The sequence below is a fragment of the Cryptomeria japonica genome, chromosome 5 (genome assembly GCF_030272615.1).
Source record: "Cryptomeria japonica chromosome 5, Sugi_1.0, whole genome shotgun sequence".
Lineage (NCBI taxonomy): Eukaryota > Viridiplantae > Streptophyta > Pinopsida > Cupressales > Cupressaceae > Cryptomeria > Cryptomeria japonica.
Window position 1 is genome coordinate 766,011,048 of NC_081409.1, and position 13,625 is coordinate 766,024,672.

Sequence of the window (13,625 nt, forward strand, 5' to 3'; positions counted from 1 at the left end):
TTGAGTGATTGATTTCATGAAGATTGATTGATTGATTAGATTGCTTGATTAAAGTTGTGAAAGAATGAAGGAATCCTCTTAAATATAGAACACCTTAGAAAAAAGGGCGATAAGATTAAGAGATGAAAGGATAAATGATCAGCTAGGATTAAAGGGTAGGTGGAGAAAATGATTAAATATTAGAGAGGTGGTTAGGATAAAATAAAGATATAAATGGCAAGTGTCATGAAGGGAAAATGCTAATTAATTAATTAAATAAATAAAGATCTATTTAATTAATAGAAGAGGTGGGAACAATTAGATAAATAAAATATTTACTTAATTTGGGGAAAGGCTACAAGACGATTAATAAATTAATTAAATAAACAAAATTATATTTAATTAATAGATATCTTGGGATAAAATAATTACATAAATAAAATATTTATTTAATTAGGCTTAGGAAAATTTTAGGTGTCTACATTTTTCCACTCTTTGAGAAAATGCAACTTGTCACGTTGGCTCAAAGAAGATAAGTGGCATGCCCCCTCGAGAGATTGGGTGCAATTTTTTGAAAAAATTCAGAAAATCTCTCGAAAATAAAAAGGCTAAAGAGGATGAAAAAGAAGATGATATAAAGGCAAAACAGGTCATCATTGTGATAAACAAGAATGACCAATTAGATAAGCTATCAGATTGATGAAATCCAGTGAGTTACCTAGCAGGATAGATTGGAAAGCAAATATTGGATAAGCCATCAGATTGATGACATCCAACAAGTGCCCAAGCATGATAGATTGCAAAGTAGATATTGGATAAGTCATTAGATTGATGAAATTTAGTGAGTGCCCTAGCAAGATAGATTGCAAAGTAGATATTGGATAAGCTATTGAATTGATGAAATCTGGTGAGTTCCCTGCCAAGATATGTTGCAAAGAAGATATTGGATAAATTGTTAGATTGATGAAATTCAGTGAGTGCCCTATTAGGATAGATTGAAAGGTGACTAATGAAGTCACATAGCTATGGTAAAAAGATGATAAAGGTTGATGTAAGATGATAAAGTTGATAGAGCTAACATTTATACAATTATGTTTTCTTGCAAGTTAATCCTAAGGAGGGGTTGCATCACCAGAGATAAGGGGGTTGGACCATCATCAAGAGCTCAGATTCCATTGAGGTCTACCAGCTCTGAGGGAAAGAGTTCAACATAGCTCTATCGAGTCCATATTGTATCAGTTTTTTTTTATGATATAGACACCTAGGACATTTTGTAGTCATGTGATTTTTGACATCATTGTATCATGACACATTATTATTTTGATATATATATGATAGATGACCTATATTGGCGGCGACCATATGCATGTGCATTATGTGATTCATTTATTATTATGCCACTTTTTAATATGCTTTATGATGTCTATGATGATGTAGTTTTATTCTACATGATTCTTTAATATGATCTATGATGTAAATGTGATGTGTATGCTATGTGATGCTTATGAGATTCAATGCAATGCTTGTATTATGTGATGGTTATGAGATGTAATGCTTTTATGTTCATATATGCATATGTCATACATGATTATGTGAGATTTATATCTATGATAATGTGAATATGTCATATTAGAAAGATATATTTAATGAAGGCATGTATGATCTATGCTATAATGATATGTAATGGATGCATATATGTTGAAAAATTATATGACGTACTAACCAGTGATGATGCAGATGGATACTAACCAATAGTGTGTGCATGATGTATGATATATATGATGCATACTAACATGTGATGATGCAGATGGATACTACATGAAATCTAAATGTTTTTGGTGTGTCATTATACTTAGTCTTATGATTCTAGATTACATGGGCTCGGGTAGATGGAGGACATACAAGAAAGGATGATGAAAGGTAGAAGAGATGGAGGTGAAATGAGATTCTTGTGTGTTATCATCATTGAGCTTTATTTTGGAAAATGTATTGTGACCATCTAGATATAGGTTCGACCTAGATAGTCATCGTATCATTTGCATGTAGACCAGATAGTCACATACAAGGAATGACTTAGTTTAGACTAGACCGACGATGTCCTCATATCCTTGGATGAGTCATAGTATTACTAAGACGCAATCCACAAATAGAAAATAGGTAATCTTGCCCCATCCTAACCACTCTAGTCATAGACATCCTTGAAAAGCATAGGAAATATGACACCACAAAAGATGAAATAAAAATAAAATCAAAGACTTGACAACAACATAAACTAACATCTTTAAGTAATAAGTGTATCTTTCCACACATGTTAACATGTTTGATCTAGTCACAAATTTGTCATCCTGGTAGCTAATACTAAAAAACCTTACTATAGTCAAAGTCTACCAAAATATTGATTTGATGAAAGCTCATTGTTGCTTTCATCTCATTTGAAACTCACTTACTCCATAAAAATGATACTTCATTGTAGATAAAAGTTAAACTTTATTGGTAATTACCAATGGAAATGATCTTTCATTATGGATTGTGCATGGAAAGGAGTAAATGAAAAGATGGTGCTCCTCAAAAAATGTGATTCCAAGGTTCCACTCTCACCACTAGGTTTAGGATCTACCCCTTGTTATAGATAGGACCCAATTTATTATGGGTAGAAGGAAAGGATGGAAAGGATAGGCTATGAGTGTGTGTAAAGTGAAGGTAACCCAATTTTCACCATGGTAAACCAAAGTGGTTTTCACCATTGGACAAATTTATTTCTCTTTATTGTTTTTGTCACAAGGTGCCTATTTGTCGATTTTTCACCATTGTAACAATTTTTGTTTTTCATTTTTTTTGTATTTTTTATATTTTTTGATGCTTTTTGTATTTTGATATGTTTTTTATTTATTTTTATATTTTTTATTAGGATACACTAAAATCCTATGTATAAAACTTGCAAAGGTGCATGTTGTTGAGAGGATCATACATTCATTCTCCTTTTGGTGTTGATAACTAATATGCACTTGAGCCATACATAGACTATTGTAATTGCATAAGGCCCAAGACAATTTGGTTCAAACTTGCCATTTTTTTCTTTATTCTATTGATTTCTGGGGATTTCTCTTAGGACCAAGTCAACCAGCTCAAATGTCCAAGGTTTTACTCTATTATTGTAACTATGACTTATATGTTTTTGATATGATTTGAGATGATTGAATGCACTTTGTTGATGCTCATCTAACAATTCCAAATCTTTCAATAAGGAGACCCTCTAGTCTTCATCACTGATAAGATTGCATAAAGAGACTTGTAAAGATGGTAACTCAACCTCAATGGGTAAGATGGCTTTAGCACCATAGACAAGTGAACAAGGAGTAGCTCCAGTAGGTGTGCAGAAACTTGTGCGATAGGTTCATAGTGCAGGATTGAGTTGAATGTGCTAGCTATGACCAACGCCATCAATTGTCTTCTTAAGGATTCAAAGGATAGTTTTGTTAGATGTCTTAGCTTGAACCATACCTTTGGTATAATATAGAGTTGAAAGACAATTATGAATGTGGAATCTTTCAAAAAGCTCAGGAACTTCCTGATTCTTGAAGGGAAGTCAATTGTTTACCATGATAGAAATGAGAACACTCTATCAGTTGATAATATAGTTGATGATAAGCCCCCATGGGTTAGTAGAGTTGGTCAAGTCTCAGGTGTTCATGCTTGAGGTCTTGGATTTGATTCTTTGACCTGAAATTACCCCGTCATGGACACTTGGGGCCGGTGTTGGTTATCTCGTGGCCATAGGGACTAGTTTCGCCTCACTGCTTGCCCCGTAAAGGGAAATCGCTGGACGGTGAGTCATGGGGATACCCTTCGAAACCAAAAAAAAAAAATATAGTTGATGATAAAAGTTGCAATCTGCTTACTAGTGATTTTAATATGGGAACAAATTTAATCCATTTTGTAAAATACTCAATGGTTGTGATAATAAATTTGTGGCTGCTAGAAGATGGAGGGTGAATCTTTCCCGCGAGATTGAGTCTGCACCAACAAAAGGGCCACAGAGTAGCGATCAGTTGAAGAACTTTGTCAATTTTGGTCACTCGATTTTTGTCAATGATTGTGCAAGAAAGATGAAATATAGTACTTCTTCTATACCAATGTTTGTTTTGATAGTTTCTTCGATCAAAATAGATGAATTTTCCTAATATGATGTCATGAGGAGAGTGTGAAACTTTCCATCCTCTAGCACCTCAGAGAGGTTTTCACTATTAGATGCATCCTTTGTTTTTTGGGGTCAGAAAGCATTGTGGTGTGGTTTTCACTAAGGTTTGGATATTATTGATTATTTGTTTTTATTTTTTTAATTTTTTTATTGGAAGGTTTGGCACCCTCTCAAAAAAAATTCCACACTATTGAGTTCAATGATGTATCCTACTTTATGGTCCCCAAGAGGGAGATCATCTCTTATACCAAAGCATTCAATAAAAGTCTCATCATTTTGGAATGTCTCAAGTTGTGGAGGCCCTTGTTGATTGTAGTCAATAGGTTGTGGATGGATGAGGGGAAGGCCATTGGTATGTTCAAAGTCAATGGGTGTAAGGGTAAAGATACAAGAATCTTTAGGTATGTCAATGGATTCATTAGGGTCATCAATAGTACTCTCCTCATTAACCTCAATCATAAATAAATTTAAATTGACATCACTAGAAGGACACTCAGCAATAGGAGTTCTCACTTTTTGTGGTTTTCACGTAGAGCTTTGAGATGTAGAGGGTTTGGGATCCCAATTTTTTTTTATCCATGCTTCACCATTATATTTATTATCTTGAGATGTAAAAGATGATGTGAGTTGACCAACTTTGAATAATTATTTAAATTTCTCAAGTCTTATGTGGATTCACTAGGCTCCCTAAAAGTTTCTGCAAGCTTGTAATCACTAGATGAAATGTATGAATCCCATTTCCATTCATTTAAATTTGTAGAATAGTGTCTTTCTTGTTGTTGGTCATTAGTGGAAGCGAGATAAGTAAGTTGTAGTGTTTCTTGAGAATCAAGACCACGTAATCTTATTGTTTCCTTGGTACTAATTCTAGTTGCAATGGCTCCATAATATATTTATCTTGTAGACCAAGAGGGCCTTTTCCATCATATCCCATCTTTTGAACAAACTTGAAGCTTTTTCCATAGTTCTCAACTGGTATTGTGATATGGTCCTGATTAAGCTCTTCTTCTAGTTCCTTATAAAGCATTTTTTAGATGTCTTTTTCTCCAATTTCACCCCATTTCTTGAAGGTGGTGGGGTCCCATTTTATGATGATTGTTTATATTTTCTTTGAAGGATATAATCTACCATATTTCTTGGGAGATTCCATTAATTATCTTAGGTAAATGGTTTGATTCAAATTGTATTCATCAATGCCTTTGTCCTTGAATTTCTCTTTAAGCTCTACTTGCTTCAATGTGGAGGATTTTAAAGATGTTGGATCAATGTATGCTTGATGAACTTATTAGGCACTGAGAGAGGGGATGAATTAGTGCAAGAAAAAATAATATGAATAAGTTTACCACCTTTAACAACATAAAACATAATAAGCATAAAATAAATATCATCACATAAGCTAATGCCCAATAAAATAAATTCCACATAACAAAAGAGATTTATATGTGAAAAACCTAAAAGGGAAAAACCATGGTGGGAGTTGGTACCCACAAGGTTCACTATCCATAGAATAAAAATATTGACTAGGTAAGGTCTTGCAACTATGCCCTACTAGGAGTAGACCTGGTTAAGAGTCGCTCGGTTAAGGGATTTCAATGATAAGCCCTATTAGGAGTTATGACTTGTTAAGATCAACCTTGTATTCAAGGATTTTAGACTTTGATATAGAGCTACCCTATTAGGGGATTTATAGATTTAAGGCCTATTAGGATCTACCCAGTTAGGGGATTTTACTGCTGCAAACTATTAGGAAAACAATAGTCAAAATATCTTCATATAACACATTATGTGTCTAATAAGATCCACTTCAGATCCTTAAAATTTGAACACTTCATTGCAGGGCTTCCCTAATTACCACACTCACATTCACAATATTAGCTAATGATTTCTCTCTTTACACACACTGACTTCATACCTCATCACACTTTTTATAGATATTCACTTTAGTCAACTACAACCTTGGAACAATTTCCTAGGTTCAATGAATCTATAAAAAATTATATTGCATGCTTTACTTGTGTCGGCCACTGACATAAGATATCAAAACCTATAGCGGTTTACCGATTTAAGTGAGTTTATCACTCTCGATTAAGTGTTCTTCCAGTTTGTTTGTTCTGTACATCAAGTCTCTCTCATCCAATTGAATCTAGCAATGCGGTTCTGAACATAGCTTCAAATACCTGTCTCCAACACTGCTTTGAAATCGCATCATCCAACTCTTCAAGAATCACCTATACCAGTTTCTTGAATGCAACTCTGTTCATTGTTTATCGGTTGAAGTCCTAATTACAGGTTCTCTGTCAAACTATCTTTTGTACCAGTTAAAGCTTACCAGTTGGCTTCCAAGACTTGGGTGACTATAAAAACATTTTTGACATCAATGACAACACAAAAACTTAGTCATCAATCTCTTGATCACATTCACCGATCAACTATTTACTGGTTACATATCAACAACAATCTTTACCTGTTCAGGGAAATGTCGACATTCTCCCCCTTTGGCATTGATGGCAACACTTAGGAAAATTTTTGTCAACTAAGTGTGTGAAACAAAAATTGACTTTAGAAATATACTCCCCCTTAGCAATTGCATACTATTACAAAAATTTAAAACAATTACAAGACTCATACTATTACACTACTTATCCCCCTTTACATTTTCATATAAAATTTTGATGGACTCTACAACTATGACTCCCACTTTGACAACAATGCCAAATAAAGAAGTAAATACATGATAGATAAATACATGTAACATCAAGATTTGCATCAAAATTGCATAGCATATATAGAAATAAGGGTCATAATGTCTTTACAATGCAATATTTGAAAAATCATCACTATAATGAGACTTCAACTGTTAAGATCATTATGCCATGTCTCCAAAATCATTCTGGTAATCTCCACATGAGTCTTTGTCTATCCAGCAAGATCCTCCATTGCATCAATTGTGCTCATCTTCGGTGTTACAAGGATAGCTTCGGTTTCCTTGTAATCTCTATAATATTTCCACCTTGGGTATCACTTGTGTTTGTAATTCTTGCAGTGACCTTGTCCTTTTGACCTGTTCATGCTCATATACTTTTAGCTTATGCTGAAGTTCAACAATAGATCATCCAAAACTAATTGTAGAGTCATTAAGAGGCTTAAATGACTCACTAAGAACCTCAAGTTCCTTCTCTTCTTCCTCCTTTTTCTTCTTTAAATCAACACAAAATAGCGAAAACTTAAAAACAATAGAGGGGATTTTACCTCCGATTTCAAGGGCCTCCTTTAAGTAATCCTTGTTGATAATAAGAGCAACTTTCCCTTTGTCAATTTCACTCATCAATTGCTCTGTTCTCTGTATTCTTTTGTGCTTAATGTATCATCATCTTCTTCATCAATGATTTTCTTTTTGGAATCAAGTGACAATGGTGTGACCTTAGGCTTTGTATCCTCTGTTTTGTTCTCCTCTTCACCTTTCTTCTCCTCTATTTTCTCCTCTACTTTCTCCTCATGTTTCTCCTTTCCTTCTCCTTATCATTATCTTTCTCCTTGACTTCCTCACTGGCCTTTACCAATGGCGGTTGTGTATCAACAGTCTGATTATGTATCGGTGGCTCCTCATCCTTCTGTTCTTCTCCATCTTTCTTTTCTTCCTATTCCTATTTCTCCTCATGTTATTCAGACATTTGAACATAAACATCATATACATCTATATTATCAGCAGTATTATCAACATTATCACTGGTGTCATCATTAGTGAAGACAAATGTTTGATTTTTTTCATTAATCATTTGATCATCTACTAGTTGTTCTCCCATCACTATATCATTTAGTTCAAGATCAATTGTTTCAAATTTCTCCGGTTCATCTTCCTCATCTCTTTCCTCTTCAATAGGAATCAACCCCAATGACTTCCTTATTAAAATTTTGCTCTTTTTGGACTGACTGGGTTTCTCCAATAAGCATTCTAGTCAATCTTTTCTTTGATCTGAAGGAAGATCTTGCATTTAACAGAAAATCATCTAGTTCCTCCTTGGTTGCCTCTGGTTGAAGATTCTTAAGTATATATTAAAGAAATTCTCTATCTTATTTCATAGTAGTTTGTCATCTAGCATTAATATTGTTGTATAGAGAATTGGGAATTTGCCCTTGCAGGTCAATAAGGGCCTTGCTATATTTGTTCATCATGTAAACAATTGCATCCTCTATCTTCCTTTGTTCATCATCATTAAATATTTCATAGAGTTTCTTTACCCCTTTCGATAAACTATACTCTTTAATGTTTATAATTAAATTTTCAAGAGGTGAAAGTTCTATTACCATTTTCTTTGAAGATTTCCCAGTTGATTTACAAGCAACCTTAGGATTTTTGACACTAGACCTTAGGGCTTTCTTTTCTTCCTCAGATTCAGTTGCTTCTTCATCATCAACTACTAGTTTTTGTGCTTGTTGCTTCTTTTTTTTACCTATTATAAACTAAGCAGCAGGTGGATTAACAATGTTTCCTTTTCTTTGGAACTGAATCTTTGAAGGTTTCTCCTCCTTTAGTTCTGTCAGTTTCTCTTTCCTTGTTGATACTAGTTTCTACTTCTTAACAACTGCTGATTTTTCTTTCTTTGCAGCTTTCTCTTTACCAGCTCTTGTCTCCATACCGGTGGAGGTACCAGTGGGTACACTTGATATTCCATCATGTTGAGAAGCATGTTTTCCTCTCGCTTCAACAATCTATTCCTTTGTGAATTCCTCTTTCTCAGCAAAGGCTTCCACTTCCTTTCTAATTTTCTTCACGATAATCAGTTTTTGAAGTTCAGAATGCACTTGTAAGGATTTTTCTTTGTAAGTGCGAAACCTTTCTACTGTTTTATCAACTGGTTAGTCAAGCAAATGATCAGCATATGCAATCAGAAGACCTTTTTCTACTTCTTACCCCATCTGCATAACCCATGAGTTTGGGGCTCTACAACTTCCATCATGCAAGTGTTAGTATTAACCATAAAACATATAGTGTTCTCATACTGGCTTACAACTTCTTCTAGTATCCTTTCCCTTGCATGCATTTTCTTTTGAAAATATTTAAAATATCCCTATGCAATCTTATCAAAATGATTACCAAGCATGCTATTCTTTATTTGCATAAATGCAGGTGTGCCTTCAATCCATTGAATATCACCAATACCATGGAAACAATTCTAAAAATAAAAGAATAGACCAATAATCAGTTGCCCAAATTTGAACTTTAACCTCTTGGCCTTCTTGATGGCTTCCAGGTTCAGCGTAAGTTGACTTCTCAATGCCTTTGACAATTCATAGTCAACATCCTCTTTTATCATCTGGTAGGCAGTGTGAATAGCAGCAATAGGGATGTTATTCATCCTGCTAGAGTAGTAGATCCGGTAATCGATAACCATGGAAGCATATTTTACTGTCAGATCATTGATGTTGTTTACACTCATTGCTCTGCCATCCCATTTAGATCCTATTAATTTTTCTACATCATTCTTATGAATGGTTCAGAGAATAGGGACCTCACCGATGACACAAAATCTGGTGATTGCGTCAATGACTTCCTTAGAAATCTTATGTCGTTGATCAAGCCACATGAACTGATCATATATCCTGCTATACACAAATCTCACAAGTTCATCATCAAAATCATCAATGGTATTCAATGCATGATGAAACCCTTTATCGGTAACTTTCTTGAACAGTTCTTTCAATCTACCTTTCTTATCACAAAATGGTCTAAATTGATCAAAAATAGTAGCCATACCCATATGTTCCAATTTGCAGTGATAAAATGACCCAACATCTTCAACATGAAAGACACCATAGGTAACTCTGGATAGGGCTCTAGCGGGATCAATTTCCTCAAACTTAAATAGTTTCCTTTTAAATTCAGGTTGTGGCCTATCTGTAACATTGAGAAGATGTGGTGTGTCCATTTTTCAGGGATTTAAACTTCAAAAATAGATAACAAGATTCTTGGATTAATACCTTTTATCGCTTCCACACCTAGAGCTCCAACCACTAGCTAAGCTTTCTCACATTGATTATCGATTCGCAAATCACTTTCAATCTCCCTAAATCTTTGTCAATAGGTTAGATGCTTATACCACAAGCTCTTCTCTACTCTATTCACTCTCCAAATGCTCATAAGAATTCAATGTGACAAATAACATTCAAAAAGTTCCTTTTATTTTCCCATTATCTACTGCATTAAATGCTATTAGAATATCATTTAATAAAATAATACATACTACCAGTTTCCAAAGATACATCATTCATCCCAATTATCATCCAAAAATACTTCATAACATCAAAAAAGTAACAAAATATACAGATCAAACTTATTGCACTTCATCCAAGGGTTCATCTAAAGATCTGACAATAATCTCTCCCCAAGTTGTTTAAACAACTTAGTTTATTGATGAAGGATTCTCCACACTAGGTGAATAATTATACTTAGATGGTTTATCACCACTCTTCTTCTTTCAGATTATATTCATCTCAACTCTGATTTCCTCAACATTAACTTTCTTCTTCCCTTTTCGGTCAGTAGATAGATTTACCAGTTGGTTCTTCTTTACTTTGCAAAACTTAGCAAGGTGTCTGAATTGATGACAATGATAATAAGCCATACCAGATGCTCTCCAAGGTCCTCCATTGCCTCTACCAGTCCTTCATCTACAGTTAATAGCCACATGTCCATAATTGTTACAGATTGTGCAAACCACAATCATTCTTTTCTCCATCTCATAGGGGCTAGATTGGTTAGTATAGGGTCTAAGTAAAGTAGGATTTCTCCGGTCATTAAAATTCCTTCTCCAATCACCACCAAATCTTTGATTAATATGAGGTGTTGGATTATTTTCTCCATACCTGCATTCAATTGATCTACATCCATACATTTTCCATGTGTAACAATATCCATTTAAGTTTCTAGGAACATATCTTGTATTAGGTCTATAACCAGTATTAGAATTAGATCCACTTCTACAAACATTAGCACTATGTCCCCATTTATGACAATTGAAACAAATAGCATTATAGGATTTCTTAACAGTGGGTTTATGAATCTCAAGAGTAGGTTTACCTTCATGGATGTTGTCCTTAGTATTGGAAGACTCACCTTTCTCAAATGTTGTATAACCCAATCCAGTTATGTTACCATTTATTCTCTAAGATTAGATCTACTCATCAAGCATGGTAGAAATTTTGTTAAACTTTACAAGCTACTCATTAGCAACAACAAGTTCTTTTGTAAGATCTTCATTCTACTTCATAAGAGTCTCTCTAAAAGACATTGCCATATCAAGATCTGCCTTTATTTCTTCTCTTTCTTCATTTTCCTCATGCGAATGTGCATACAAGCTATCATTTTCCTGATTTAACTTAAAGATCTCATGCTCTTTCTCTTTGATCTTGTCTTTTGTAGTCCTTCTTTCCTCAAGTTCTTGACTCATTCGGATTGTAAGGGCTTCAAGCTCTCTTCTTAAGTTAACTTTCTCATGATTTAATTTCTCCACTTCATCAACCAATGCATCTATGTTTTCTTTACCAGAAGAGTTTCTTTAAGAAACCTCCAATAATTGTTTAGTTAGTTCTTTCCTCCTAGCTTGTGAAGCTTTATACTTTCCTCTGAATGTTTCTAGGGCTTCCTTAGTTTCTGCAAGTCTTTTAGCCATCTCTCTATAGCTCAATCCTTCCCTCATGTTTTCCTTAGGGATCGCTTCCAAGCAATTAAGCCTCAAGGAAGTTATGCTTAGATACCAAGTGACAAACTTATAAGGCGCTGAGAGGGGGGGCTGTATCAATGCAAGCAAAACTAATATGAATATGATTACCACCTTCAACAACTTAAAACATAATAAACATAAAAAAAATATCGCCACATTATTTAATGCCCGATAAAAAAAATTCCACATAACACAAGAGACTTATACGTCTAAAACCCAAAAGGGAAAAACCACGGTCAGATTTGGTACCCACAAGATTCCCTATTTCCAGAACATAAATCTTGACCTGTTAAGGTCTTACAACTATGACTTGTTAGGAGCAGACCCAGTTAAGAGTCACCTGGTTAAGGGATTTCAACGATAAGCCTTATTAGGAGCTATGAACTATTAGGATAAACTAACATAAGAAATCAAAACGTGTACAGGTTTACCTATTTAAGTGAATTTATTACTACCAGTTAAGTGTTCTTCCAATTTGTCTACTTTGTAAATCAAATCTCACTCATCTAGTTGAATCTGCCAATTCCGTTGTGAACATAGCTTCAAATACTTGTCTCCAATACTTCTTTGAAACTGCATCATCCAAATCTTCAATAATCATCTGTATGGGTTTCTTGAGTGCAACTTTGTTCACTATTTACCGGTTGAAGTCCTAATTACAGGTTCTCTATCAAACTGTCTTTTGTACTGGTTAAACCTTACCGGTTGGCTTCCAAGACTTAGATGACTATAAAAACATTGTTGCAATCAATGACAACCCAAAAACTTAGTCATCAATCTCTTCATCACATTCACCAATCAACTATTTATTGGTTACATATCAACAACAATCTTTATCATTTCAGTCAAATGCAAACAATGCTAAAGATGGAGTAGCCGCTTGATTGATTGGGACTATCATCTTAGGTCTTGGTAAAAGATTGTTACAATATATGTATGGATTTGGATAATCTTTTACTATCACTTTGGTTTCTTTGTGTGAGAATTTGATGCATTGGTTATAAGTAAAAGAAACTTCTCTCATTTCATGTATCCAGGGTCATCCCAAAAGTATATTATATTTGAGATCAAGATCAAGGACTTGGAAAACCACATCCTTTGTTATTGGCCCAACTCTTAGAGGTAGTGTAACTATTCCTTTTGATAAGAAGCTCTTCATCATCATAGGCCTTTATGGCAATATTTTTCTTACAATCCATAGCTTGTTAAGAGTATCCCAATTGAATGATAGCTTTCAATGTACAAATATTGAGACTTGCTCCCCAAGACTTGTTTAATGTAGTGTTTATGGAGGAAAGCTTTTATGTGAAGCAGTGCATTGTTTGGTGTGGAGATGCATTATCTTCTTCTATGAATGTAAGGAAATGGGAGGTAGAAAGGTGTCCCACCAAGGCTTGAAACTATCCACATTTAGATTGGCTGGCATGGATGTCTCTCTCAAAATCTTTCCTAAAGAGCCTTTTGTGACGGTGAAATGTGCAAAATCTCAAGGCTTGAAATAAGTTCATGTGTCTTTCCTAGTTGGTCTACAAGGTTGTATTCATTCTTGATAGATGATGATGTTGTTGTTTTGGATGAAATACCTTATAAAGTAACCTTACCCCTTCGAGTGGTAACATTGCATTCAAGGGATTTTCCTTTGATAGTTATAGTAGACACATGATGGTCCATCTTTGAAATGTGGTTGATAGTGTAATCATAGGACATGTTGGTATAATTTTCATTGT